Raw genomic sequence first — 25138 nt, 5'->3', positions numbered from 1 at the left:
CCATTACCATTCTGCTCCAGACAGAAGCAACGAATCACAAGGATTCTCCTCAGCTTGGACTCCCTTCTTCTCCCCCTTCTCCCATGGAAGAGCACTTTGCCGTGTACATTAGGGCACGAGTCCCCTGGGAAAGTTTAACTCAAAGGGCCTAGCTTCACTTGGGACTGTTGGCCTGCCACGGGGTCTTACCCCCGCAGGAGGCACTGGAGACTTCCCATCATGGGTGAGCAGAACTGCATCTAGTGCCTCGTACTATCTAAGGCACTGCACTGGAGCCTTGGCTCCGCAGTCCTGCCAAGGAGGACAGAAGGAGAAGGTGCAAAACCCTGGCAGCAATCAGCTGCTCTGTTACCTTTCTCAACACCGAGACTGTCTGTTCTCCTTTCCTCTTCCCAAAGCTCTTTCACAGCTCTCACTGCGCGTTTGGTGGGGGGAGTCACCAGCTCAAGCCTGGAGATAGGGAAAAGACTCCACGCTGAAGGAAGGGCACCACATTGCCATGCAGCATGTCCTTGGCAGCTTATGTTCATTAGGGACACACAGAGCTCCTAGGAAGCCCATCCGATCCCTAAGTACAATATGCAGAATATGCCAGGTCCTGGAGGACTGTTGTAGGAAACGCAGTGACCAAGTGAAGGCCTCCAGTGCTGGGAGGGGCAGGAGCTTCCTTCTCAGACTCTTCCAGGCTTTCCCTGGCTTTCCCATGAGAAAGCTTTTGGCAGCTTTCCAAGACAAACCCTCCATGCTGCCACCGGAGGCAGTCTCCCAGCTCTTGACCATGCTCGTGTCCAGGCAGAAGAAACTAGCCTCCTTTCCTCTACCTTTCCACCACCGTTTGAAACTCCAGCCTAGCCCTCCACATCCCCTGCCGTCCCTCCAATGCTCATGTCAGTGCCTCTGCAAACAACAGCCTCCATCAGCCAGGCCTTTAAGGGATCCATCCCCTTAGCTAGGAGGGAGCCAGGACACAGCTCTGCAGAAACGGCCTCTGCCACGCCCTCCCACCACCACACACAGCTCAGGTCAAGCCAGAGCAAACCTGGAGTTCCCTGGGAACCAGCCAGTGGAAAGTGTTAGTCCCCAATCACTTCCTGAGCAGCCTTCACCAACCCTCGCAGCACAGCACTCCCACACATTCGGTGAGAAGCTGCTTGCTGGGTCAGCTGGAGGCTAAGAAGCAAGCAAACATGCTCGCTTGGGAAGGACAACGCCAGGCCTGAGCAGCAACCTTTCTGATGGCTGTGAGGGCTGAATCGCTTATATCTGGCACCTGCAAAGGTGAGAGACACATGTGAGATGCGGCCAAGCAAAGGATCTCATTGCTCACAAGGGCAGCAAACGTTTCCACTGCTCAGAGAAGAAGCTGCCTCTCAGAAACGCTGAAACAAACCTGCCTGTTTCTCACGGCTGCCCCCCAATTGGACAGAATAGCATCTGCAGGGGAATGCAGGAGAAGGGCGAATCACACTGCCGGGCTTTCGGCAAGGCTGAGATTCAAGAACCTGAGTTAGGAGACCAAGTCTTTCCTAACGGGGAAGTCAATGGAGGGAAGCACAGGCAAAAAAAGCATTCCCCCTCCAATCTAGGAAATGGGCAGTGTTGCCCAGCTAAGGAGAGAGAGAGCACCACAGGTACACCAGGGGCAGCTACATCCGCCCCTAAAGGGCAGGGTATTCCTCACACACTCTCCGCTGACCCCTGTCTGCTGCGAGTCTTCCCCTTCCCTCCATTCAGACCTGAAGTGAATCTGAACAAGACTGAAGAACCCTTTTTTTCCTGCTGCCCCGTCATCGACACGAGCATGAACAGAAGCTCTCCAGCTTCCACCCCACACAGGCCCAGCAGTTAACTTCCCACCAGAAACAGGGCCCCATGCGGGGATCTTCTGCTGTGTGCACAGAGAAGGCAGCAGCAACAGATGTGTTGCAAAACCAGAGCACAACCGGCATCTTGGAAAGCAAGCCCTGGACTAGGTCACTCAGAGCTCAAAGGAGCGCAGAAGAAGGGCTCTTGCACAGCCACTGCCCAGGGGACGATGCCTTCCCACAATTCCGGCTGCCACAGGAAAGGCCCCAAGCAGCAGCACCTCCCATCCCTGCCCTCTGAGGGCCTGCACTCACAGCACGGGCAGCTGGCCATCCAACCTCAGCAGCTTGAAAGGCACTGCAAACAGACACCACGGGGAGGTGGCATGAGCCCAGGGGGAGTGGGGCCTCTATCCCGTGCTCACAGGATGGGCACCTCCTTCGGCAGCCAAAGGACCTCATCAGATGTGGAGATCATGCCCTGCCAAGTCATGCAAGGCTGCACAACATGCCGGAAGGAAAAGTAGCAAAGCTCAGGCTGCCCACACCAAGGCTTTGTCTCCAGGCAGCAAGGAGAACAGCAGGCACAGCAACAGTGACAGGCTCCAAGACACACCGTTGCCCCCTCTCCTCCCAATTCCTTTAGCCACTGCTCAGTGCTCCCAAACACTCTGCTTTTAGGATGGAAAATGGATTCTAGTTGGGCACCCAGCCTCAAAGAAGGAGAAAGGCATCGAGGGAGTCAAGCACTGCTACCTCTGCAGCTACGCTGCTCATTGCAGCTTGCCTGCCCCAGGGACATGCTTGGGAAAGGCTTTGATGACAGGAGGGGCAGAGGCTCTCTCTCACTCTCACTGGAGCCCTCCCGCCTCTCCCGGACTCTGCACACACACACACACACAGTCCCCTTATCTCAGAGCCCACAACTCTGATCCGGCATTCAGGATGCTCTGGGCACACAGAGAGATGCCTGACACCAGGATGTAGCCACGCTCGGCTTGTGCCAGCTCCAAGAGAGGGTTTCACATGAAGGAAAGGGCTTCAAGGTCACTACGTGAATCTGGCACTGTGAGAACAGCCCCTGCTCCTTGGCCTTGGGGGCAGGAAGAGGGGGACTGCCCTTCTGCTTGCAAGGCAGCATCCTTTCCAGGCCAAGAAAGAGCTCCTCTCTGTTGAGTCCCCTCTCACTGCATACTCCCTGGCCTCTGGAAAGAGCCCGCGTTGTGGCCCAAAGGTCAGGCAAACACCTCCCTCTTGCAAAGGCTTCACAAGAGCATGCAGCCCTCTCCTCAGCCTCACAGCGTGTCCTTAGAGCCCTAGCCCTGCTGTTGGCAGGTAGAAACAATCCTGCTTACTTTCAGCTATGGGGAATGAGGAAAGGCCCCCATGTCTAGGAAGCAGGATTTGACTTTCCCAAGGGTCTCCACCCAGGAAGCAGTGTCAGCAGAAACAGGAAGCCAGCAGGAGGCTCTCCCAACCACTTGCTCTGTGCAGCCCATCCAGCCAGGGATTACTAGTTGTTGCGGTATGGGATGAAAGGCATTCAGAGTCACTAGGGCCATGATGTCCAAGGGAAACATGCATCTCCAAGACCAACAAGGCTACAGGCTCACCCTCACACACAGCTCCAAGCACCTCACCTGCCACGACGCTCCTTCCCCTTGACTCTCTTCCCCATGTCTTTTTCCATTCTAGCAGGCTGCTTTTCTTGAATGGAGATGTACATGGCGGGAACATCCCCTGTAAGCAGCAGACCGGAAAACCCTGCAGAGCACCATCGAGGTGGCCATCTGTACAGCAGTGACTGCGTAGCACCGCTCCAGCCAGCGATAGACCTGTGAAGCCTCAAGGGGATTCCTTTGAAGCCATGTTTCCAAGGCACTCTGAGGCTCTCCCTCACTCTGGCTCCTGTCCAGCTCTTCATTTCTAGCCTGAAACACCCTTTCCTGTGGGAATGCTTTTCTACTGCTCTACCCTGTCCACACCAGGAACAGTGGGGCTCGCAGGGACATGCTGGTGACCTAAGAGGGACTCTTTGGGGCCATAACTTCACACGAGGGAAACAGAGCCTGCGATCCTTTGTCGGATCTCACGGGCTGCATTTTCTCTGCTGAGGCAGTCAACCCAAAAGCATTGGTCTGGCATTGTGAATGAAAAACTTGCAAGCAAAGGGTCAAGCTGCCTGCTTTGAACATCCGAGGAAGTCTTGGCACACATCACCGGACTTTTGACCATCTCCTCTAGGTGGCTTTTCCCATCAGAGGAAAATATTGGATTCCATGAGACAGGTCCTCACAGAGGGCACTCCTTCCATTACCATTCTGCTCCAGACAGAAGCAACGAATCACAAGGATTCTCCTCAGCTTGGACTCCCTTCTTCTCCCCCTTCTCCCATGGAAGAGCACTTTGCCGTGTACATTAGGGCACGAGTCCCCTGGGAAAGTTTAACTCAAAGGGCCTAGCTTCACTTGGGACTGTTGGCCTGCCACGGGGTCTTACCCCCGCAGGAGGCACTGGAGACTTCCCATCATGGGTGAGCAGAACTGCATCTAGTGCCTCGTACTATCTAAGGCACTGCACTGGAGCCTTGGCTCCGCAGTCCTGCCAAGGAGGACAGAAGGAGAAGGTGCAAAACCCTGGCAGCAATCAGCTGCTCTGTTACCTTTCTCAACACCGAGACTGTCTGTTCTCCTTTCCTCTTCCCAAAGCTCTTTCACAGCTCTCACTGCGCGTTTGGTGGGGGGAGTCACCAGCTCAAGCCTGGAGATAGGGAAAAGACTCCACGCTGAAGGAAGGGCACCACATTGCCATGCAGCATGTCCTTGGCAGCTTATGTTCATTAGGGACACACAGAGCTCCTAGGAAGCCCATCCGATCCCTAAGTACAATATGCAGAATATGCCAGGTCCTGGAGGACTGTTGTAGGAAACGCAGTGACCAAGTGAAGGCCTCCAGTGCTGGGAGGGGCAGGAGCTTCCTTCTCAGACTCTTCCAGGCTTTCCCTGGCTTTCCCATGAGAAAGCTTTTGGCAGCTTTCCAAGACAAACCCTCCATGCTGCCACCGGAGGCAGTCTCCCAGCTCTTGACCATGCTCGTGTCCAGGCAGAAGAAACTAGCCTCCTTTCCTCTACCTTTCCACCACCGTTTGAAACTCCAGCCTAGCCCTCCACATCCCCTGCCGTCCCTCCAACGCTCATGTCAGTGCCTCTGCAAACAACAGCCTCCATCAGCCAGGCCTTTAAGGGATCCATCCCCTTAGCTAGGAGGGAGCCAGGACACAGCTCTGCAGAAATGGCCTCTGCCACGCCCTCCCACCACCACACACAGCTCAGGTCAAGCCAGAGCAAACCTGGAGTTCCCTGGGAACCAGCCAGTGGAAAGTGTTAGTCCCCAATCACTTCCTGAGCAGCCTTCACCAACCCTCGCAGCACAGCACTCCCGCACATGCGGTGAGAAGCTGCTTGCTGGGTCAGCTGGAGGCTAAGAAGCAAGCAAACATGCTCGCTTGGGAAGGACAACGCCAGGCCCAGCAAGGGCCTGAGCAGCAACCTTTCTGATGGCTGTGAGGGCTGAATCGCTTATATCTGGCACCTGCAAAGGTGAGAGACACATGTGAGATGCGGCCAAGCAAAGGATCTCATTGCTCACAAGGGCAGCAAACGTTTCCACTGCTCAGAGAAGAAGCTGCCTCTCAGAAACGCTGAAACAAACCTGCCTGTTTCTCACGGCTGCCCCCCAATTGGACAGAATAGCATCTGCAGGGGAATGCAGGAGAAGGGCGAATCACACTGCCGGGCTTTCGGCAAGGCTGAGATTCAAGAACCTGAGTTAGGAGACCAAGTCTTTCCTAACGGGGAAGTCAATGGAGGGAAGCACAGGCAAAAAAAGCATTCCCCCTCCAATCTAGGAAATGGGCAGTGTTGCCCAGCTAAGGAGAGAGAGAGCACCACAGGTACACCAGGGGCAGCTACATCCGCCCCTAAAGGGCAGGGTATTCCTCACACACTCTCCGCTGACCCCTGTCTGCTGCGAGTCTTCCCCTTCCCTCCATTCAGACCTGAAGTGAATCTGAACAAGACTGAAGAACCCTTTTTTTCCTGCTGCCCTGTCATCGACACGAGCATGAACAGAAGCTCTCCAGCTTCCACCCCACACAGGCCCAGCAGTTAACTTCCCACCAGAAACAGGGCCCCGTGCGGGGATCTTCTGCTGTGTGCACAGAGAAGGCAGCAGCAACAGATGTGTTGCAAAACCAGAGCACAACCGGCATCTTGGAAAGCAAGCCCTGGACTAGGTCACTCAGAGCTCAAAGGAGCGCAGAAGAAGGGCTCTTGCACAGCCACTGCCCAGGGGACGATGCCTTCCCACAATTCCGGCTGCCACAGGAAAGGCCCCAAGCAGCAGCACCTCCCATCCCTGCCCTCTGAGGGCCTGCACTCACAGCACGTGCAGCTGGCCATCCAACCTCAGCAGCTTGAAAGGCACTGCAAACAGACACCACGGGGAGGTGGCATGAGCCCAGGGGGAGTGGGGCCTCTATCCCGTGCTCACAGGATGGGCACCTCCTTCGGCAGCCAAAGGACCTCATCAGACGTGGAGATCATGCCCTGCCAAGTCATGCAAGGCTGCACAACATGCCGGAAGGAAAAGTAGCAAAGCTCAGGCTGCCCACACCAAGGCTTTGTCTCCAGGCAGCAAGGAGAACAGCAGGCACAGCAACAGTGACAGGCTCCAAGACACACCGTTGCCCCCTCTCCTCCCAATTCCTTTAGCCACTGCTCAGTGCTCCCAAACACTCTGCTTTTAGGATGGAAAATGGATTCTAGTTGGGCACCCAGCCTCAAAGAAGGAGAAAGGCATCGAGGGAGTCAAGCACTGCTACCTCTGCAGCTACGCTGCTCATTGCAGCTTGCCTGCCCCAGGGACATGCTTGGGAAAGGCTTTGATGACAGGAGGGGCAGAGGCTCTCTCTCACTCTCACTGGAGCCCTCCCGCCTCTCCCGGACTCTGCACACACACACACACACAGTCCCCTTATCTCAGAGCCCACAACTCTGATCCGGCATTCAGGATGCTCTGGGCACACAGAGAGATGCCTGACACCAGGATGTAGCCACGCTCGGCTTGTGCCAGCTCCAAGAGAGGGTTTCACATGAAGGAAAGGGCTTCCAGGTCACTACGTGAATCTGGCACTGTGAGAACAGCCCCTGCTCCTTGGCCTTGGGGGCAGGAAGAGGGGGACTGCCCTTCTGCTTGCAAGGCAGCATCCTTTCCAGGCCAAGAAAGAGCTCCTCTCTGTTGAGTCCCCTCTCACTGCATACTCCCTGGCCTCTGGAAAGAGCCCGCGTTGTGGCCCAAAGGTCAGGCAAACACCTCCCTCTTGCAAAGGCTTCACAAGAGCATGCAGCCCTCTCCTCAGCCTCACAGCGTGTCCTTAGAGCCCTAGCCCTGCTGTTGGCAGGTAGAAACAATCCTGCTTACTTTCAGCTATGGGGAATGAGGAAAGGCCCCCATGTCTGGGGGGCAGGATTTGACTTTCCCAAGGGTCTCCACCCAGGAAGCAGTGTCAGCAGAAACAGGAAGCCAGCAGGAGGCTCTCCCAACCACTTGCTCTGTGCAGCCCATCCAGCCAGGGATTACTAGTTGTTGCGGTATGGGATGAAAGGCATTCAGAGTCACTAGGGCCATGATGTCCAAGGGAAACATGCATCTCCAAGACCAACAAGGCTACAGGCTCACCCTCACACACAGCTCCAAGCACCTCACCTGCCACGACGCTCCTTCCCCTTGACTCTCTTCCCCATGTCTTTTTCCATTCTAGCAGGCTGCTTTTCTTGAATGGAGATGTACATGGCGGGAACATCCCCTGTAAGCAGCAGACCGGAAAACCCTGCAGAGCACCATCGAGGTGGCCATCTGTACAGCAGTGACTGCGTAGCACCGCTCCAGCCAGCGATAGACCTGTGAAGCCTCAAGGGGATTCCTTTGAAGCCATGTTTCCAAGGCACTCTGAGGCTCTCCCTCACTCTGGCTCCTGTCCAGCTCTTCATTTCTAGCCTGAAACACCCTTTCCTGTGGGAATGCTTTTCTACTGCTCTACCCTGTCCACACCAGGAACAGTGGGGCTCGCAGGGACATGCTGGTGACCTAAGAGGGACTCTTTGGGGCCCTAACTTCACACGAGGGAAACAGAGCCTGCGATCCTTCGTCGGATCTCACGGGCTGCATTTTCTCTGCTGAGGCAGTCAGCCCAAAAGCATTGGTCTGGCATTGTGAATGAAAAACTTGCAAGCAAAGGGTCAAGCTGCCTGCTTTGAACATCCGAGGAAGTCTTGGCACACATCACCGGACTTTTGACCATCTCCTCTAGGTGGCTTTTCCCATCAGAGGAAAATATTGGATTCCATGAGACAGGTCCTCACAGAGGGCACTCCTTCCATTACCATTCTGCTCCAGACAGAAGCAACGAATCACAAGGATTCTCCTCAGCTTGGACTCCCTTCTTCTCCCCCTTCTCCCATGGAAGAGCACTTTGCCGTGTACATTAGGGCACGAGTCCCCTGGGAAAGTTTAACTCAAAGGGCCTAGCTTCACTTGGGACTGTTGGCCTGCCACGGGGTCTTACCCCCGCAGGAGGCACTGGAGACTTCCCATCATGGGTGAGCAGAACTGCATCTAGTGCCTCGTACTATCTAAGGCACTGCACTGGAGCCTTGGCTCCGCAGTCCTGCCAAGGAGGACAGAAGGAGAAGGTGCAAAACCCTGGCAGCAATCAGCTGCTCTGTTACCTTTCTCAACACCGAGACTGTCTGTTCTCCTTTCCTCTTCCCAAAGCTCTTTCACAGCTCTCACTGCGCGTTTGGTGGGGGGAGTCACCAGCTCAAGCCTGGAGATAGGGAAAAGACTCCACGCTGAAGGAAGGGCACCACATTGCCATGCAGCATGTCCTTGGCAGCTTATGTTCATTAGGGACACACAGAGCTCCTAGGAAGCCCATCCGATCCCTAAGTACAATATGCAGAATATGCCAGGTCCTGGAGGACTGTTGTAGGAAACGCAGTGACCAAGTGAAGGCCTCCAGTGCTGGGAGGGGCAGGAGCTTCCTTCTCAGACTCTTCCAGGCTTTCCCTGGCTTTCCCATGAGAAAGCTTTTGGCAGCTTTCCAAGACAAACCCTCCATGCTGCCACCGGAGGCAGTCTCCCAGCTCTTGACCATGCTCGTGTCCAGGCAGAAGAAACTAGCCTCCTTTCCTCTACCTTTCCACCACCGTTTGAAACTCCAGCCTAGCCCTCCACATCCCCTGCCGTCCCTCCAATGCTCATGTCAGTGCCTCTGCAAACAACAGCCTCCATCAGCCAGGCCTTTAAGGGATCCATCCCCTTAGCTAGGAGGGAGCCAGGACACAGCTCTGCAGAAACGGCCTCTGCCACGCCCTCCCACCACCACACACAGCTCAGGTCAAGCCAGAGCAAACCTGGAGTTCCCTGGGAACCAGCCAGTGGAAAGTGTTAGTCCCCAATCACTTCCTGAGCAGCCTTCACCAACCCTCGCAGCACAGCACTCCCGCACATGCGGTGAGAAGCTGCTTGCTGGGTCAGCTGGAGGCTAAGAAGCAAGCAAACATGCTCGCTTGGGAAGGACAACGCCAGGCCTGAGCAGCAACCTTTCTGATGGCTGTGAGGGCTGAATCGCTTATATCTGGCACCTGCAAAGGTGAGAGACACATGTGAGATGCGGCCAAGCAAAGGATCTCATTGCTCACAAGGGCAGCAAACGTTTCCACTGCTCAGAGAAGAAGCTGCCTCTCAGAAACGCTGAAACAAACCCGCCTGTTTCTCACGGCTGCCCCCCAATTGGACAGAATAGCATCTGCAGGGGAATGCAGGAGAAGGGCGAATCACACTGCCGGGCTTTCGGCAAGGCTGAGATTCAAGAACCTGAGTTAGGAGACCAAGTCTTTCCTAACGGGGAAGTCAATGGAGGGAAGCACAGGCAAAAAAAGCATTCCCCCTCCAATCTAGGAAATGGGCAGTGTTGCCCAGCTAAGGAGAGAGAGAGCACCACAGGTACACCAGGGGCAGCTACATCCGCCCCTAAAGGGCAGGGTATTCCTCACACACTCTCCGCTGACCCCTGTCTGCCGCGAGTCTTCCCCTTCCCTCCATTCAGACCTGAAGTGAATCTGAACAAGACTGAAGAACATTTTTTTCCTGCTGCCCCGTCATCGACACGAGCATGAACAGAAGCTCTCCAGCTTCCACCCCACACAGGCCCAGCAGTTAACTTCCCACCAGAAACAGGGCCCCGTGCGGGGATCTTCTGCTGTGTGCACAGAGAAGGCAGCAGCAACAGATGTGTTGCAAAACCAGAGCACAACCGGCATCTTGGAAAGCAAGCCCTGGACTAGGTCACTCAGAGCTCAAAGGAGCGCAGAGGAAGGGCTCTTGCACAGCCACTGCCCAGGGGACGATGCCTTCCCACAATTCCGGCTGCCACAGGAAAGGCCCCAAGCAGCAGCACCTCCCGTCCCTGCCCTCTGAGGGCCTGCACTCACAGCACGTGCAGCTGGCCATCCAACCTCAGCAGCTTGAAAGGCACTGCAAACAGACACCACGGGGAGGTGGCATGAGCCCAGGGGGAGTGGGGCCTCTATCCCGTGCTCACAGGATGGGCACCTCCTTCGGCAGCCAAAGGACCTCATCAGATGTGGAGATCATGCACTGCCAAGTCATGCAAGGCTGTACAACATGCCGGAAGGAAAAGTAGCAAAGCTCAGGCTGCCCACACCAAGGCTTTCTCTCCAGGCAGCAAGGAGAACAGCAGGCACAGCAACAGTGACAGGCTCCAAGACACACCGTTGCCCCCTCTCCTCCCAATTCCTTTAGCCACTGCTCAGTGCTCCCAAACACTCTGCTTTTAGGATGGAAAATGGATTCTAGTTGGGCACCCAGCCTCAAAGAAGGAGAAAGGCATCGAGGGAGTCAAGCACTGCTACCTCTGCAGCTACGCTGCTCATTGCAGCTTGCCTGCCCCGGGGACATGCTTGGGAAAGGCTTTGATGACAGGAGGGGCAGAGGCTCTCTCTCACTCTCACTGGAGCCCTCCCGCCTCTCCCGGACTCTGCACACACACACACACACAGTCCCCTTATCTCAGAGCCCACAACTCTGATCCGGCATTCAGGATGCTCTGGGCACACAGAGAGATGCCTGACACCAGGATGTAGCCACGCTCGGCTTGTGCCAGCTCCAAGAGAGGGTTTCACATGAAGGAAAGGGCTTCAAGGTCACTACGTGAATCTGGCACTGTGAGAACAGCCCCTGCTCCTTGGCCTTGGGGGCAGGAAGAGGGGGACTGCCCTTCTGCTTGCAAGGCAGCATCCTTTCCAGGCCAAGAAAGAGCTCCTCTCTGTTGAGTCCCCTCTCACTGCATACTCCCTGGCCTCTGGAAAGAGCCCGCGTTGTGGCCCAAAGGTCAGGCAAACACCTCCCTCTTGCAAAGGCTTCACAAGAGCATGCAGCCCTCTCCTCAGCCTCACAGCGTGTCCTTAGAGCCCTAGCCCTGCTGTTGGCAGGTAGAAACAATCCTGCTTACTTTCAGCTATGGGGAATGAGGAAAGGCCCCCATGTCTGGGGGGCAGGATTTGACTTTCCCAAGGGTCTCCACCCGGGAAGCAGTGGCAGCAGAAACAGGAAGCCAGCAGGAGGCTCTCCCAACCACTTGCTCTGTGCAGCCCATCCAGCCAGGGATTACTAGTTGTTGCGGTATGGGATGAAAGGCATTCAGAGTCACTAGGGCCATGATGTCCAAGGGAAACATGCATCTCCAAGACCAACAAGGCTACAGGCTCACCCTCACACACAGCTCCAAGCACCTCACCTGCCACGACGCTCCTTCCCCTTGACTCTCTTCCCCATGTCTTTTTCCATTCTAGCAGGCTGCTTTTCTTGAATGGAGATGTACATGGCGGGAACATCCCCTGTAAGCAGCAGACCGGAAAACCCTGCAGAGCACCATCGAGGTGGCCATCTGTACAGCAGTGACTGCGTAGCACCGCTCCAGCCAGCGATAGACCTGTGAAGCCTCAAGGGGATTCCTTTGAAGCCATGTTTCCAAGGCACTCTGAGGCTCTCCCTCACTCTGGCTCCTGTCCAGCTCTTCATTTCTAGCCTGAAACACCCTTTCCTGTGGGAATGCTTTTCTACTGCTCTACCCTGTCCATACTAGGAACAGTGGGGCTCGCAGGGACATGCTGGTGACCTAAGAGGGACTCTTTGGGGCCCTAACTTCACACGAGGGAAACAGAGCCTGTGATCCTTCGTCGGATCTCACGGGCTGCATTTTCTCTGCTGAGGCAGTCAGCCCAAAAGCATTGGTCTGGCATTGTGAATGAAAAACTTGCAAGCAAAGGGTCAAGCTGCCTGCTTTGAACATCCGAGGAAGTCTTGGCACACATCACCGGACTTTTGACCATCTCCTCTAGGTGGCTTTTCCCATCAGAGGAAAATATTGGATTCCATGAGACAGGTCCTCACAGAGGGCACTCCTTCCATTACCATTCTGCTCCAGACAGAAGCAACGAATCACAAGGATTCTCCTCAGCTTGGACTCCCTTCTTCTCCCCCTTCTCCCATGGAAGAGCACTTTGCCGTGTACATTAGGGCACGAGTCCCCTGGGAAAGTTTAACTCAAAGGGCCTAGCTTCACTTGGGACTGTTGGCCTGCCACGGGGTCTTACCCCCGCAGGAGGCACTGGAGACTTCCCATCATGGGTGAGCAGAACTGCATCTAGTGCCTCGTACTATCTAAGGCACTGCACTGGAGCCTTGGCTCCGCAGTCCTGCCAAGGAGGACAGAAGGAGAAGGTGCAAAACCCTGGCAGCAATCAGCTGCTCTGTTACCTTTCTCAACACCGAGACTGTCTGTTCTCCTTTCCTCTTCCCAAAGCTCTTTCACAGCTCTCACTGCGCGTTTGGTGGGGGGAGTCACCAGCTCAAGCCTGGAGATAGGGAAAAGACTCCACGCTGAAGGAAGGGCACCACATTGCCATGCAGCATGTCCTTGGCCGCTTATGTTCATTAGGGACACACAGAGCTCCTAGGAAGCCCATCCGATCCCTAAGTACAATATGTAGAATATGCCAGGTCCTGGAGGACTGTTGTAGGAAACGCAGTGACCAAGTGAAGGCCTCCAGTGCTGGGAGGGGCAGGAGCTTCCTTCTCAGACTCTTCCAGGCTTTCCCTGGCTTTCCCATGAGAAAGCTTTTGGCAGCTTTCCAAGACAAACCCTCCATGCTGCCACCGGAGGCAGTCTCCCAGCTCTTGACCATGCTCGTGTCCAGGCAGAAGAAACTAGCCTCCTTTCCTCTACCTTTCCACCACCGTTTGAAACTCCAGCCTAGCCCTCCACATCCCCTGCCGTCCCTCCAATGCTCATGTCAGTGCCTCTGCAAACAACAGCCTCCATCAGCCAGGCCTTTAAGGGATCCATCCCCTTAGCTAGGAGGGAGCCAGGACACAGCTCTGCAGAAACGGCCTCTGCCACGCCCTCCCACCACCACACACAGCTCAGGTCAAGCCAGAGCAAACCTGGAGTTCCCTGGGAACCAGCCAGTGGAAAGTGTTAGTCCCCAATCACTTCCTGAGCAGCCTTCACCAACCCTCGCAGCACAGCACTCCCGCACATGCAGTGAGAAGCTGCTTGCTGGGTCAGCTGGAGGCTAAGAAGCAAGCAAACATGCTCGCTTGGGAAGGACAACGCCAGGCCCAGCAAGGGCCTGAGCAGCAACCTTTCTGATGGCTGTGAGGGCTGAATCGCTTATATCTGGCACCTGCAAAGGTGAGAGACACATGTGAGATGCGGCCAAGCAAAGGATCTCATTGCTCACAAGGGCAGCAAACGTTTCCACTGCTCAGAGAAGAAGCTGCCTCTCAGAAACGCTGAAACAAACCTGCCTGTTTCTCACGGCTGCCCCCCAATTGGACAGAATAGCATCTGCAGGGGAATGCAGGAGAAGGGCGAATCACACTGCCGGGCTTTCGGCAAGGCTGAGATTCAAGAACCTGAGTTAGGAGACCAAGTCTTTCCTAACGGGGAAGTCAATGGAGGGAAGCACAGGCAAAAAAAGCATTCCCCCTCCAATCTAGGAAATGGGCAGTGTTGCCCAGCTAAGGAGAGAGAGAGCACCACAGGTACACCAGGGGCAGCTACATCCGCCCCTAAAGGGCAGGGTATTCCTCACACACTCTCCGCTGACCCCTGTCTGCTGCGAGTCTTCCCCTTCCCTCCATTCAGACCTGAAGTGAATCTGAACAAGACTGAAGAACCCTTTTTTTCCTGCTGCCCCGTCATCGACACGAGCATGAACAGAAGCTCTCCAGCTTCCACCCCACACAGGCCCAGCAGTTAACTTCCCACCAGAAACAGGGCCCCGTGCGGGGATCTTCTGCTGTGTGCACAGAGAAGGCAGCAGCAACAGATGTGTTGCAAAACCAGAGCACAACCGGCATCTTGGAAAGCAAGCCCTGGACTAGGTCACTCAGAGCTCAAAGGAGCGCAGAAGAAGGGCTCTTGCACAGCCACTGCCCAGGGGATGATGCCTTCCCACAATTCCGGCTGCCACAGGAAAGGCCCCAAGCAGCAGCACCTCCCATCCCTGCCCTCTGAGGGCCTGCACTCACAGCACGTGCAGCTGGCCATCCAACCTCAGCAGCTTGAAAGGCACTGCAAACAGACACCACGGGGAGGTGGCATGAGCCCAGGGGGAGTGGGGCCTCTATCCCGTGCTCACAGGATGGGCACCTCCTTCGGCAGCCAAAGGACCTCATCAGATGTGGAGATCATGCCCTGCCAAGTCATGCAAGGCTGCACAACATGCCGGAAGGAAAAGTAGCAAAGCTCAGGCTGCCCACACCAAGGCTTTCTCTCCAGGCAGCAAGGAGAACAGCAGGCACAGCAACAGTGACAGGCTCCAAGACACACCGTTGCCCCCTCTCCTCCCAATTCCTTTAGCCACTGCTCAGTGCTCCCAAACACTCTGCTTTTAGGATGGAAAATGGATTCTAGTTGGGCACCCAGCCTCAAAGAAGGAGAAAGGCATCGAGGGAGTCAAGCACTGCTACCTCTGCAGCTACGCTGCTCATTGCAGCTTGCCTGCCCCGGGGACATGCTTGGGAAAGGCTTTGATGACAGGAGGGGCAGAGGCTCTCTCTCACTCTCACTGGAGCCCTCCCGCCTCTCCCAGACTCTGCACACACACACACACACGCACAGTCCCCTTATCTCAGAGCCCACAACTCTGATCCGGCATTCAGGATGCTCTGGGCACACAGAGAGATGCCTGACACCAGGATGTAGCCACGCTCGGCTTGTGCCAGCCCCAAGAGAAGGTTTCACATGAAGGAAAGGGCTTCAGGGTCACTACGTGAATCTGGCACTGTGAGAACAGCCCCTGCTCCTTGGCCTTGGGGGCAGGAAGAGGGGGACTGCCCTTCTGCTTGCAAGGCAGCATCCTTTCCAGGCCAAGAAAGAGCTCCTCTCTGTTGAGTCCCCTCTCACTGCATACTCCCTGGCCTCTGGAAAGAGCCCGCGTTGTGGCCCAAAGGTCAGGCAAACACCTCCCTCTTGCAAAGGCTTCACAAGAGCATGCAGCCCTCTCCTCAGCCTCACAGCGTGTCCTTAGAGCCCTAGCCCTGCTGTTGGCAGGTAGAAACAATCCTGCTTACTTTCAGCTATGGGGAATGAGGAAAGGCCCCCATGTCTGGGGGGCAGGATTTGACTTTCCCAAGGGTCTCCACCCGGGAAGCAGTGGCAGCAGAAACAGGAAGCCAGCAGGAGGCTCTCCCAACCACTTGCTCTGTGCAGCCCATCCAGCCAGGGATTACTAGTTGTTGCGGTATGGGATGAAAGGCATTCAGAGTCACTAGGGCCATGATGTCCAAGGGAAACATGCATCTCCAAGACCAACAAGGCTACAGGCTCACCCTCACACACAGCTCCAAGCACCTCACCTGCCACGACGCTCCTTCCCCTTGACTCTCTTCCCCATGTCTTTTTCCATTCTAGCAGGCTGCTTTTCTTGAATGGAGATGTACATGGCGGGAACATCCCCTGTAAGCAGCAGACCGGAAAACCCTGCAGAGCACCATCGAGGTGGCCATCTGTACAGCAGTGACTGCGTAGCACCGCTCCAGCCAGCGATAGACCTGTGAAGCCTCAAGGGGATTCCTTTGAAGCCATGTTTCCAAGGCACTCTGAGGCTCTCCCTGACTCTGGCTCCTGTCCAGCTCTTCATTTCTAGCCTGAAACACCCTTTCCTGTGGGAATGCTTTTCTACTGCTCTACCCTGTCCATACTAGGAACAGTGGGGCTCGCAGGGACATGCTGGTGACCTAAGAGGGACTCTTTGGGGCCCTAACTTCACACGAGGGAAACAGAGCCTGTGATCCTTCGTCGGATCTCACGGGCTGCATTTTCTCTGCTGAGGCAGTCAGCCCAAAAGCATTGGTCTGGCATTGTGAATGAAAAACTTGCAAGCAAAGGGTCAAGCTGCCTGCTTTGAACATCCGAGGAAGTCTTGGCACACATCACCGGACTTTTGACCATCTCCTCTAGGTGGCTTTTCCCATCAGAGGAAAATATTGGATTCCATGAGACAGGTCCTCACAGAGGGCACTCCTTCCATTACCATTCTGCTCCAGACAGAAGCAACGAATCACAAGGATTCTCCTCAGCTTGGACTCCCTTCTTCTCCCCCTTCTCCCATGGAAGAGCACTTTGCCGTGTACATTAGGGCACGAGTCCCCTGGGAAAGTTTAACTCAAAGGGCCTAGCTTCACTTGGGACTGTTGGCCTGCCACGGGGTCTTACCCCCGCAGGAGGCACTGGAGACTTCCCATCATGGGTGAGCAGAACTGCATCTAGTGCCTCGTACTATCTAAGGCACTGCACTGGAGCCTTGGCTCCGCAGTCCTGCCAAGGAGGACAGAAGGAGAAGGTGCAAAACCCTGGCAGCAATCAGCTGCTCTGTTACCTTTCTCAACACCGAGACTGTCTGTTCTCCTTTCCTCTTCCCAAAGCTCTTTCACAGCTCTCACTGCGCGTTTGGTGGGGGGAGTCACCAGCTCAAGCCTGGAGATAGGGAAAAGACTCCACGCTGAAGGAAGGGCACCACATTGCCATGCAGCATGTCCTTGGCCGCTTATGTTCATTAGGGACACACAGAGCTCCTAGGAAGCCCATCCGATCCCTAAGTACAATATGTAGAATATGCCAGGTCCTGGAGGACTGTTGTAGGAAACGCAGTGACCAAGTGAAGGCCTCCAGTGCTGGGAGGGGCAGGAGCTTCCTTCTCAGACTCTTCCAGGCTTTCCCTGGCTTTCCCATGAGAAAGCTTTTGGCAGCTTTCCAAGACAAACCCTCCATGCTGCCACCGGAGGCAGTCTCCCAGCTCTTGACCATGCTCGTGTCCAGGCAGAAGAAACTAGCCTCCTTTCCTCTACCTTTCCACCACCGTTTGAAACTCCAGCCTAGCCCTCCACATCCCCTGCCGTCCCTCCAATGCTCATGTCAGTGCCTCTGCAAACAACAGCCTCCATCAGCCAGGCCTTTAAGGGATCCATCCCCTTAGCTAGGAGGGAGCCAGGACACAGCTCTGCAGAAACGGCCTCTGCCACGCCCTCCCACCACCACACACAGCTCAGGTCAAGCCAGAGCAAACCTGGAGTTCCCTGGGAACCAGCCAGTGGAAAGTGTTAGTCCCCAATCACTTCCTGAGCAGCCTTCACCAACCCTCGCAGCACAGCACTCCCGCACATGCAGTGAGAAGCTGCTTGCTGGGTCAGCTGGAGGCTAAGAAGCAAGCAAACATGCTCGCTTGGGAAGGACAACGCCAGGCCCAGCAAGGGCCTGAGCAGCAACCTTTCTGATGGCTGTGAGGGCTGAATCGCTTATATCTGGCACCTGCAAAGGTGAGAGACACATGTGAGATGCGGCCAAGCAAAGGATCTCATTGCTCACAAGGGCAGCAAACGTTTCCACTGCTCAGAGAAGAAGCTGCCTCTCAGAAACGCTGAAACAAACCTGCCTGTTTCTCACGGCTGCCCCCCAATTGGACAGAATAGCATCTGCAGGGGAATGCAGGAGAAGGGCGAATCACACTGCCGGGCTTTCGGCAAGGCTGAGATTCAAGAACCTGAGTTAGGAGACCAAGTCTTTCCTAACGGGGAAGTCAATGGAGGGAAGCACAGGCAAAAAAAGCATTCCCCCTCCAATCTAGGAAATGGGCAGTGTTGCCCAGCTAAGGAGAGAGAGAGCACCACAGGTACACCAGGGGCAGCTACATCCGCCCCTAAAGGGCAGGGTATTCCTCACACACTCTCCGCTGACCCCTGTCTGCTGCGAGTCTTCCCCTTCCCTCCATTCAGACCTGAAGTGAATCTGAACAAGACTGAAGAACATTTTTTTCCTGCTGCCCCGTCATCGACACGAGCATGAACAGAAGCTCTCCAGCTTCCACCCCACACAGGCCCAGCAGTTAACTTCCCACCAGAAACAGGGCCCCGTGCGGGGATCTTCTGCTGTGTGCACAGAGAAGGCAGCAGCAACAGATGTGTTGCAAAACCAGAGCACAACCGGCATCTTGGAAAGCAAGCCCTGGACTAGGTCACTCAGAGCTCAAAGGAGCGCAGAGGAAGGGCTCTTGCACAGCCACTGCCCAGGGGACGATGCCTTCCCACAATTCCGGCTGCCACAGGAAGGGCCCCAAGCAGCAGCACCTCCCTTCCCTGCCCTCTGAGGGCCTGCACTCACAGCACGTGCAGCAGCTTGAAAGACACTGCAAACAGACACCACGGGGAGGTGGCATGAGCCCAGGGGGAGTGGGGCCTCTATCCCGTGCTCACAGGATGGGCACCTCCTTCGGCAGCCAAAGGACCTCATCAGACGTGGAGATCATGCCCTGCCAAGTCATGCAAGGCTGCACAACATGCCGGAAGGAAAAGTAGCAAAGCTCAGGCTGCCCACACCAAGGCTTTCTCTCCAGGCAGCAAGGAGAACAGCAGGCACAGCAACAGTGACAGGCTCCAAGACACACCGTTGCCCCCTCTCCTCCCAATTCCTTTAGCCACTGCTCAGTGCTCCCAAACACTCTGCTTTTAGGATGGAAAATGGATTGGGATTCTAGTTGGGCACCCAGCCTCAAAGAAGGAGAAAGGCATCGAGGGAGTCAAGCACTGCTACCTCTGCAGCTACGCTGCTCATTGCAGCTTGCCTGCCCCGGGGACATGCTTGGGAAAGGCTTTGATGACAGGAGGGGCAGAGGCTCTCTCTCACTCTCACTGGAGCCCTCCCGCCTCTCCCAGACTCTGCACACACACACACACACGCACAGTCCCCTTATCTCAGAGCCCACAACTCTGATCCGGCATTCAGGATGCTCTGGGCACACAGAGAGATGCCTGACACCAGGATGTAGCCACGCTCGGCTTGTGCCAGCCCCAAGAGAAGGTTTCACATGAAGGAAAGGGCTTCAGGGTCACTACGTGAATCTGGCACTGTGAGAACAGCCCCTGCTCCTTGGCCTTGGGGGCAGGAAGAGGGGGACTGCCCTTCTGCTTGCAAGGCAGCATCCTTTCCAGGCCAAGAAAGAGCTCCTCTCTGTTGAGTCCCCTCTCACTGCATACTCCCTGGCCTCTGGAAAGAGCCCGCGTTGTGGCCCAAAGGTCAGGCAAACACCTCCCTCTTGCAAAGGCTTCACAAGAGCATGCAGCCCTCTCCTCAGCCTCACAGCGTGTCCTTAGAGCCCTAGCCCTGCTGTTGGCAGGTAGAAACAATCCTGCTTACTTTCAGCTATGGGGAATGAGGAAAGGCCCCCATGTCTGGGGGGCAGGATTTGACTTTCCCAAGGGTCTCCACCCGGGAAGCAGTGGCAGCAGAAACAGGAAGCCAGCAGGAGGCTCTCCCAACCACTTGCTCTGTGCAGCCCATCCAGCCAGGGATTACTAGTTGTTGCGGTATGGGATGAAAGGCATTCAGAGTCACTAGGGCCATGATGTCCAAGGGAAACATGCATCTCCAAGACCAACAAGGCTACAGGCTCACCCTCACACACAGCTCCAAGCACCTCACCTGCCACGACGCTCCTTCCCCTTGACTCTCTTCCCCATGTCTTTTTCCATTCTAGCAGGCTGCTTTTCTTGAATGGAGATGTACATGGCGGGAACATCCCCTGTAAGCAGCAGACCGGAAAACCCTGCAGAGCACCACCGAGGTGGCCATCTGTACAGCAGTGATTGCGTAGCACCGCTCCAGCCAGCGATAGACCTGTGAAGCCTCAAGGGGATTCCTTTGAAGCCATGTTTCCAAGGCACTCTGAGGCTCTCCCTCACTCTGGCTCCTGTCCAGCTCTTCATTTCTAGCCTGAAACACCCTTTCCTGTGGGAATGCTTTTCTACTGCTCTACCCTGTCCATACTAGGAACAGTGGGGCTCGCAGGGACATGCTGGTGACCTAAGAGGGACTCTTTGGGGCCCTAACTTCACACGAGGGAAACAGAGCCTGCGATCCTTCGTCGGATCTCACGGGCTGCATTTTCTCTGCTGAGGCAGTCAGCCCAAAAGCATTGGTCTGGCATTGTGAATGAAAAACTTGCAAGCAAAGGGTCAAGCTGCCTGCTTTGAACATCCGAGGAAGTCTTGGCACACATCACCGGACTTTTGACCATCTCCTCTAGGTGGCTTTTCCCATCAGAGGAAAATATTGGATTCCATGAGACAGGTCCTCACAGAGGGCACTCCTTCCATTACCATTCTGCTCCAGACAGAAGCAACGAATCACAAGGATTCTCCTCAGCTTGGACTCCCTTCTTCTCCCCCTTCTCCCATGGAAGAGCACTTTGCCGTGTACATTAGGGCACGAGTCCCCTGGGAAAGTTTAACTCAAAGGGCCTAGCTTCACTTGGGACTGTTGGCCTGCCACGGGGTCTTACCCCCGCAGGAGGCACTGGAGACTTCCCATCATGGGTGAGCAGAACTGCATCTAGTGCCTCGTACTATCTAAGGCACTGCACTGGAGCCTTGGCTCCGCAGTCCTGCCAAGGAGGACAGAAGGAGAAGGTGCAAAACCCTGGCAGCAATCAGCTGCTCTGTTACCTTTCTCAACACCGAGACTGTCTGTTCTCCTTTCCTCTTCCCAAAGCTCTTTCACAGCTCTCACTGCGCGTTTGGTGGGGGGAGTCACCAGCTCAAGCCTGGAGATAGGGAAAAGACTCCACGCTGAAGGAAGGGCACCACATTGCCATGCAGCATGTCCTTGGCCGCTTATGTTCATTAGGGACACACAGAGCTCCTAGGAAGCCCATCCGATCCCTAAGTACAATATGTAGAATATGCCAGGTCCTGGAGGACTGTTGTAGGAAACGCAGTGACCAAGTGAAGGCCTCCAGTGCTGGGAGGGGCAGGAGCTTCCTTCTCAGACTCTTCCAGGCTTTCCCTGGCTTTCCCATGAGAAAGCTTTTGGCAGCTTTCCAAGACAAACCCTCCATGCTGCCACCGGAGGCAGTCTCCCAGCTCTTGACCATGCTCGTGTCCAGGCAGAAGAAACTAGCCTCCTTTCCTCTACCTTTCCACCACCGTTTGAAACTCCAGCCTAGCCCTCCACATCCCCTGCCGTCCCTCCAATGCTCATGTCAGTGCCTCTGCAAACAACAGCCTCCATCAGCCAGGCCTTTAAGGGATCCATCCCCTTAGCTAGGAGGGAGCCAGGACACAGCTCTGCAGAAACGGCCTCTGCCACGCCCTCCCACCACCACACACAGCTCAGGTCAAGCCAGAGCAAACCTGGAGTTCCCTGGGAACCAGCCAGTGGAAAGTGTTAGTCCCCAATCACTTCCTGAGCAGCCTTCACCAACCCTCGCAGCACAGCACTCCCGCACATGCAGTGAGAAGCTGCTTGCTGGGTCAGCTGGAGGCTAAGAAGCAAGCAAACATGCTCGCTTGGGAAGGACAACGCCAGGCCCAGCAAGGGCCTGAGCAGCAACCTTTCTGATGGCTGTGAGGGCTGAATCGCTTATATCTGGCACCTGCAAAGGTGAGAGACACATGTGAGATGCGGCCAAGCAAAGGATCTCATTGCTCACAAGGGCAGCAAACGTTTCCACTGCTCAGAGAAGAAGCTGCCTCTCAGAAACGCTGAAACAAACCTGCCTGTTTCTCACGGCTGCCCCCCAATTGGACAGAATAGCATCTGCAGGGGAATGCAGGAGAAGGGCGAATCACACTGCCGGGCTTTCGGCAAGGCTGAGATTCAAGAACCTGAGTTAGGAGACCAAGTCTTTCCTAACGGGGAAGTCAATGGAGGGAAGCACAGGCAAAAAAAGCATTCCCCCTCCAATCTAGGAAATGGGCAGTGTTGCCCAGCTAAGGAGAGAGAGAGCACCACAGGTACACCAGGGGCAGCTACATCCGCCCCTAAAGGGCAGGGTATTCCTCACACACTCTCCGCTGACCCCTGTCTGCTGCGAGTCTTCCCCTTCCCTCCATTCAGACCTGAAGTGAATCTGAACAAGACTGAAGAACATTTTTTTCCTGCTGCCCCGTCATCGACACGAGCATGAACAGAAGCTCTCCAGCTTCCACCCCACACAGGCCCAGCAGTTAACTTCCCACCAGAAACAGGGCCCCGTGCGGGGATCTTCTGCTGTGTGCACAGAGAAGGCAGCAGCAACAGATGTGTTGCAAAACCAGAGCACAACCGGCATCTTGGAAAGCAAGCCCTGGACTAGGTCACTCAGAGCTCAAAGGAGCGCAGAGGAAGGGCTCTTGCACAGCCACTGCCCAGGGGACGATGCCTTCCCACAATTCCGGCTGCCACAGGAAGGGCCCCAAGCAGCAGCACCTCCCTTCCCTGCCCTCTGAGGGCCTGCACTCACAGCACGTGCAGCAGCTTGAAAGACACTGCAAACAGACACCACGGGGAGGTGGCATGAGCCCAGGGGGAGTGGGGCCTCTATCCCGTGCTCACAGGATGGGCACCTCCTTCGGCAGCCAAAGGACCTCATCAGACGTGGAGATCATGCCCTGCCAAGTCATGCAAGGCTGCACAACATGCCGGAAGGAAAAGTAGCAAAGCTCAGGCTGCCCACACCAAGGCTTTCTCTCCAGGCAGCAAGGAGAACAGCAGGCACAGCAACAGTGACAGGCTCCAAGACACACCGTTGCCCCCTCTCCTCCCAATTCCTTTAGCCACTGCTCAGTGCTCCCAAACACTCTGCTTTTAGGATGGAAAATGGATTGGGATTCTAGTTGGGCACCCAGCCTCAAAGAAGGAGAAAGGCATCGAGGGAGTCAAGCACTGCTACCTCTGCAGCTACGCTGCTCATTGCAGCTTGCCTGCCCCGGGGACATGCTTGGGAAAGGCTTTGATGACAGGAGGGGCAGAGGCTCTCTCTCACTCTCACTGGAGCCCTCCCGCCTCTCCCAGACTCTGCACACACACACACACACGCACAGTCCCCTTATCTCAGAGCCCACAACTCTGATCCGGCATTCAGGATGCTCTGGGCACACAGAGAGATGCCTGACACCAGGATGTAGCCACGCTCGGCTTGTGCCAGCCCCAAGAGAAGGTTTCACATGAAGGAAAGGGCTTCAGGGTCACTACGTGAATCTGGCACTGTGAGAACAGCCCCTGCTCCTTGGCCTTGGGGGCAGGAAGAGGGGGACTGCCCTTCTGCTTGCAAGGCAGCATCCTTTCCAGGCCAAGAAAGAGCTCCTCTCTGTTGAGTCCCCTCTCACTGCATACTCCCTGGCCTCTGGAAAGAGCCCGCGTTGTGGCCCAAAGGTCAGGCAAACACCTCCCTCTTGCAAAGGCTTCACAAGAGCATGCAGCCCTCTCCTCAGCCTCACAGCGTGTCCTTAGAGCCCTAGCCCTGCTGTTGGCAGGTAGAAACAATCCTGCTTACTTTCAGCTATGGGGAATGAGGAAAGGCCCCCATGTCTGGGGGGCAGGATTTGACTTTCCCAAGGGTCTCCACCCGGGAAGCAGTGGCAGCAGAAACAGGAAGCCAGCAGGAGGCTCTCCCAACCACTTGCTCTGTGCAGCCCATCCAGCCAGGGATTACTAGTTGTTGCGGTATGGGATGAAAGGCATTCAGAGTCACTAGGGCCATGATGTCCAAGGGAAACATGCATCTCCAAGACCAACAAGGCTACAGGCTCACCCTCACACACAGCTCCAAGCACCTCACCTGCCACGACGCTCCTTCCCCTTGACTCTCTTCCCCATGTCTTTTTCCATTCTAGCAGGCTGCTTTTCTTGAATGGAGATGTACATGGCGGGAACATCCCCTGTAAGCAGCAGACCGGAAAACCCTGCAGAGCACCACCGAGGTGGCCATCTGTACAGCAGTGATTGCGTAGCACCGCTCCAGCCAGCGATAGACCTGTGAAGCCTCAAGGGGATTCCTTTGAAGCCATGTTTCCAAGGCACTCTGAGGCTCTCCCTCACTCTGGCTCCTGTCCAGCTCTTCATTTCTAGCCTGAAACACCCTTTCCTGTGGGAATGCTTTTCTACTGCTCTACCCTGTCCACACCAGGAACAGTGGGGCTCGCAGGGACATGCTGGTGACCTAAGAGGGACTCTTTGGGGCCCTAACTTCACACGAGGGAAACAGAGCCTGCGATCCTTCGTCGGATCTCACGGGCTGCATTTTCTCTGCTGAGGCAGTCAGCCCAAAAGCATTGGTCTGGCATTGTGAATGAAAAACTTGCAAGCAAAGGGTCAAGCTGCCTGCTTTGAACATCCGAGGAAGTCTTGGCACACATCACCGGACTTTTGACCATCTCCTCTAGGTGGCTTTTCCCATCAGAGGAAAATATTGGATTCCATGAGACAGGTCCTCACAGAGGGCACTCCTTCCATTACCATTCTGCTCCAGACAGAAGCAACGAATCACAAGGATTCTCCTCAGCTTGGACTCCCTTCTTCTCCCCCTTCTCCCATGGAAGAGCACTTTGCCGTGTACATTAGGGCACGAGTCCCCTGGGAAAGTTTAACTCAAAGGGCCTAGCTTCACTTGGGACTGTTGGCCTGCCACGGGGTCTTACCCCCGCAGGAGGCACTGGAGACTTCCCATCATGGGTGAGCAGAACTGCATCTAGTGCCTCGTACTATCTAAGGCACTGCACTGGAGCCTTGGCTCCGCAGTCCTGCCAAGGAGGACAGAAGGAGAAGGTGCAAAACCCTGGCAGCAATCAGCTGCTCTGTTACCTTTCTCAACACCGAGACTGTCTGTTCTCCTTTCCTCTTCCCAAAGCTCTTTCACAGCTCTCACTGC

The sequence above is a fragment of the Rhea pennata genome, unplaced genomic scaffold (assembly GCF_028389875.1).
Source record: "Rhea pennata isolate bPtePen1 unplaced genomic scaffold, bPtePen1.pri scaffold_26, whole genome shotgun sequence".
Classification (NCBI taxonomy): domain Eukaryota; kingdom Metazoa; phylum Chordata; class Aves; order Rheiformes; family Rheidae; genus Rhea; species Rhea pennata.
The sequence above is the reverse complement of the archived record's forward strand: the minus strand, read 5'-3'. Positions refer to the sequence as shown.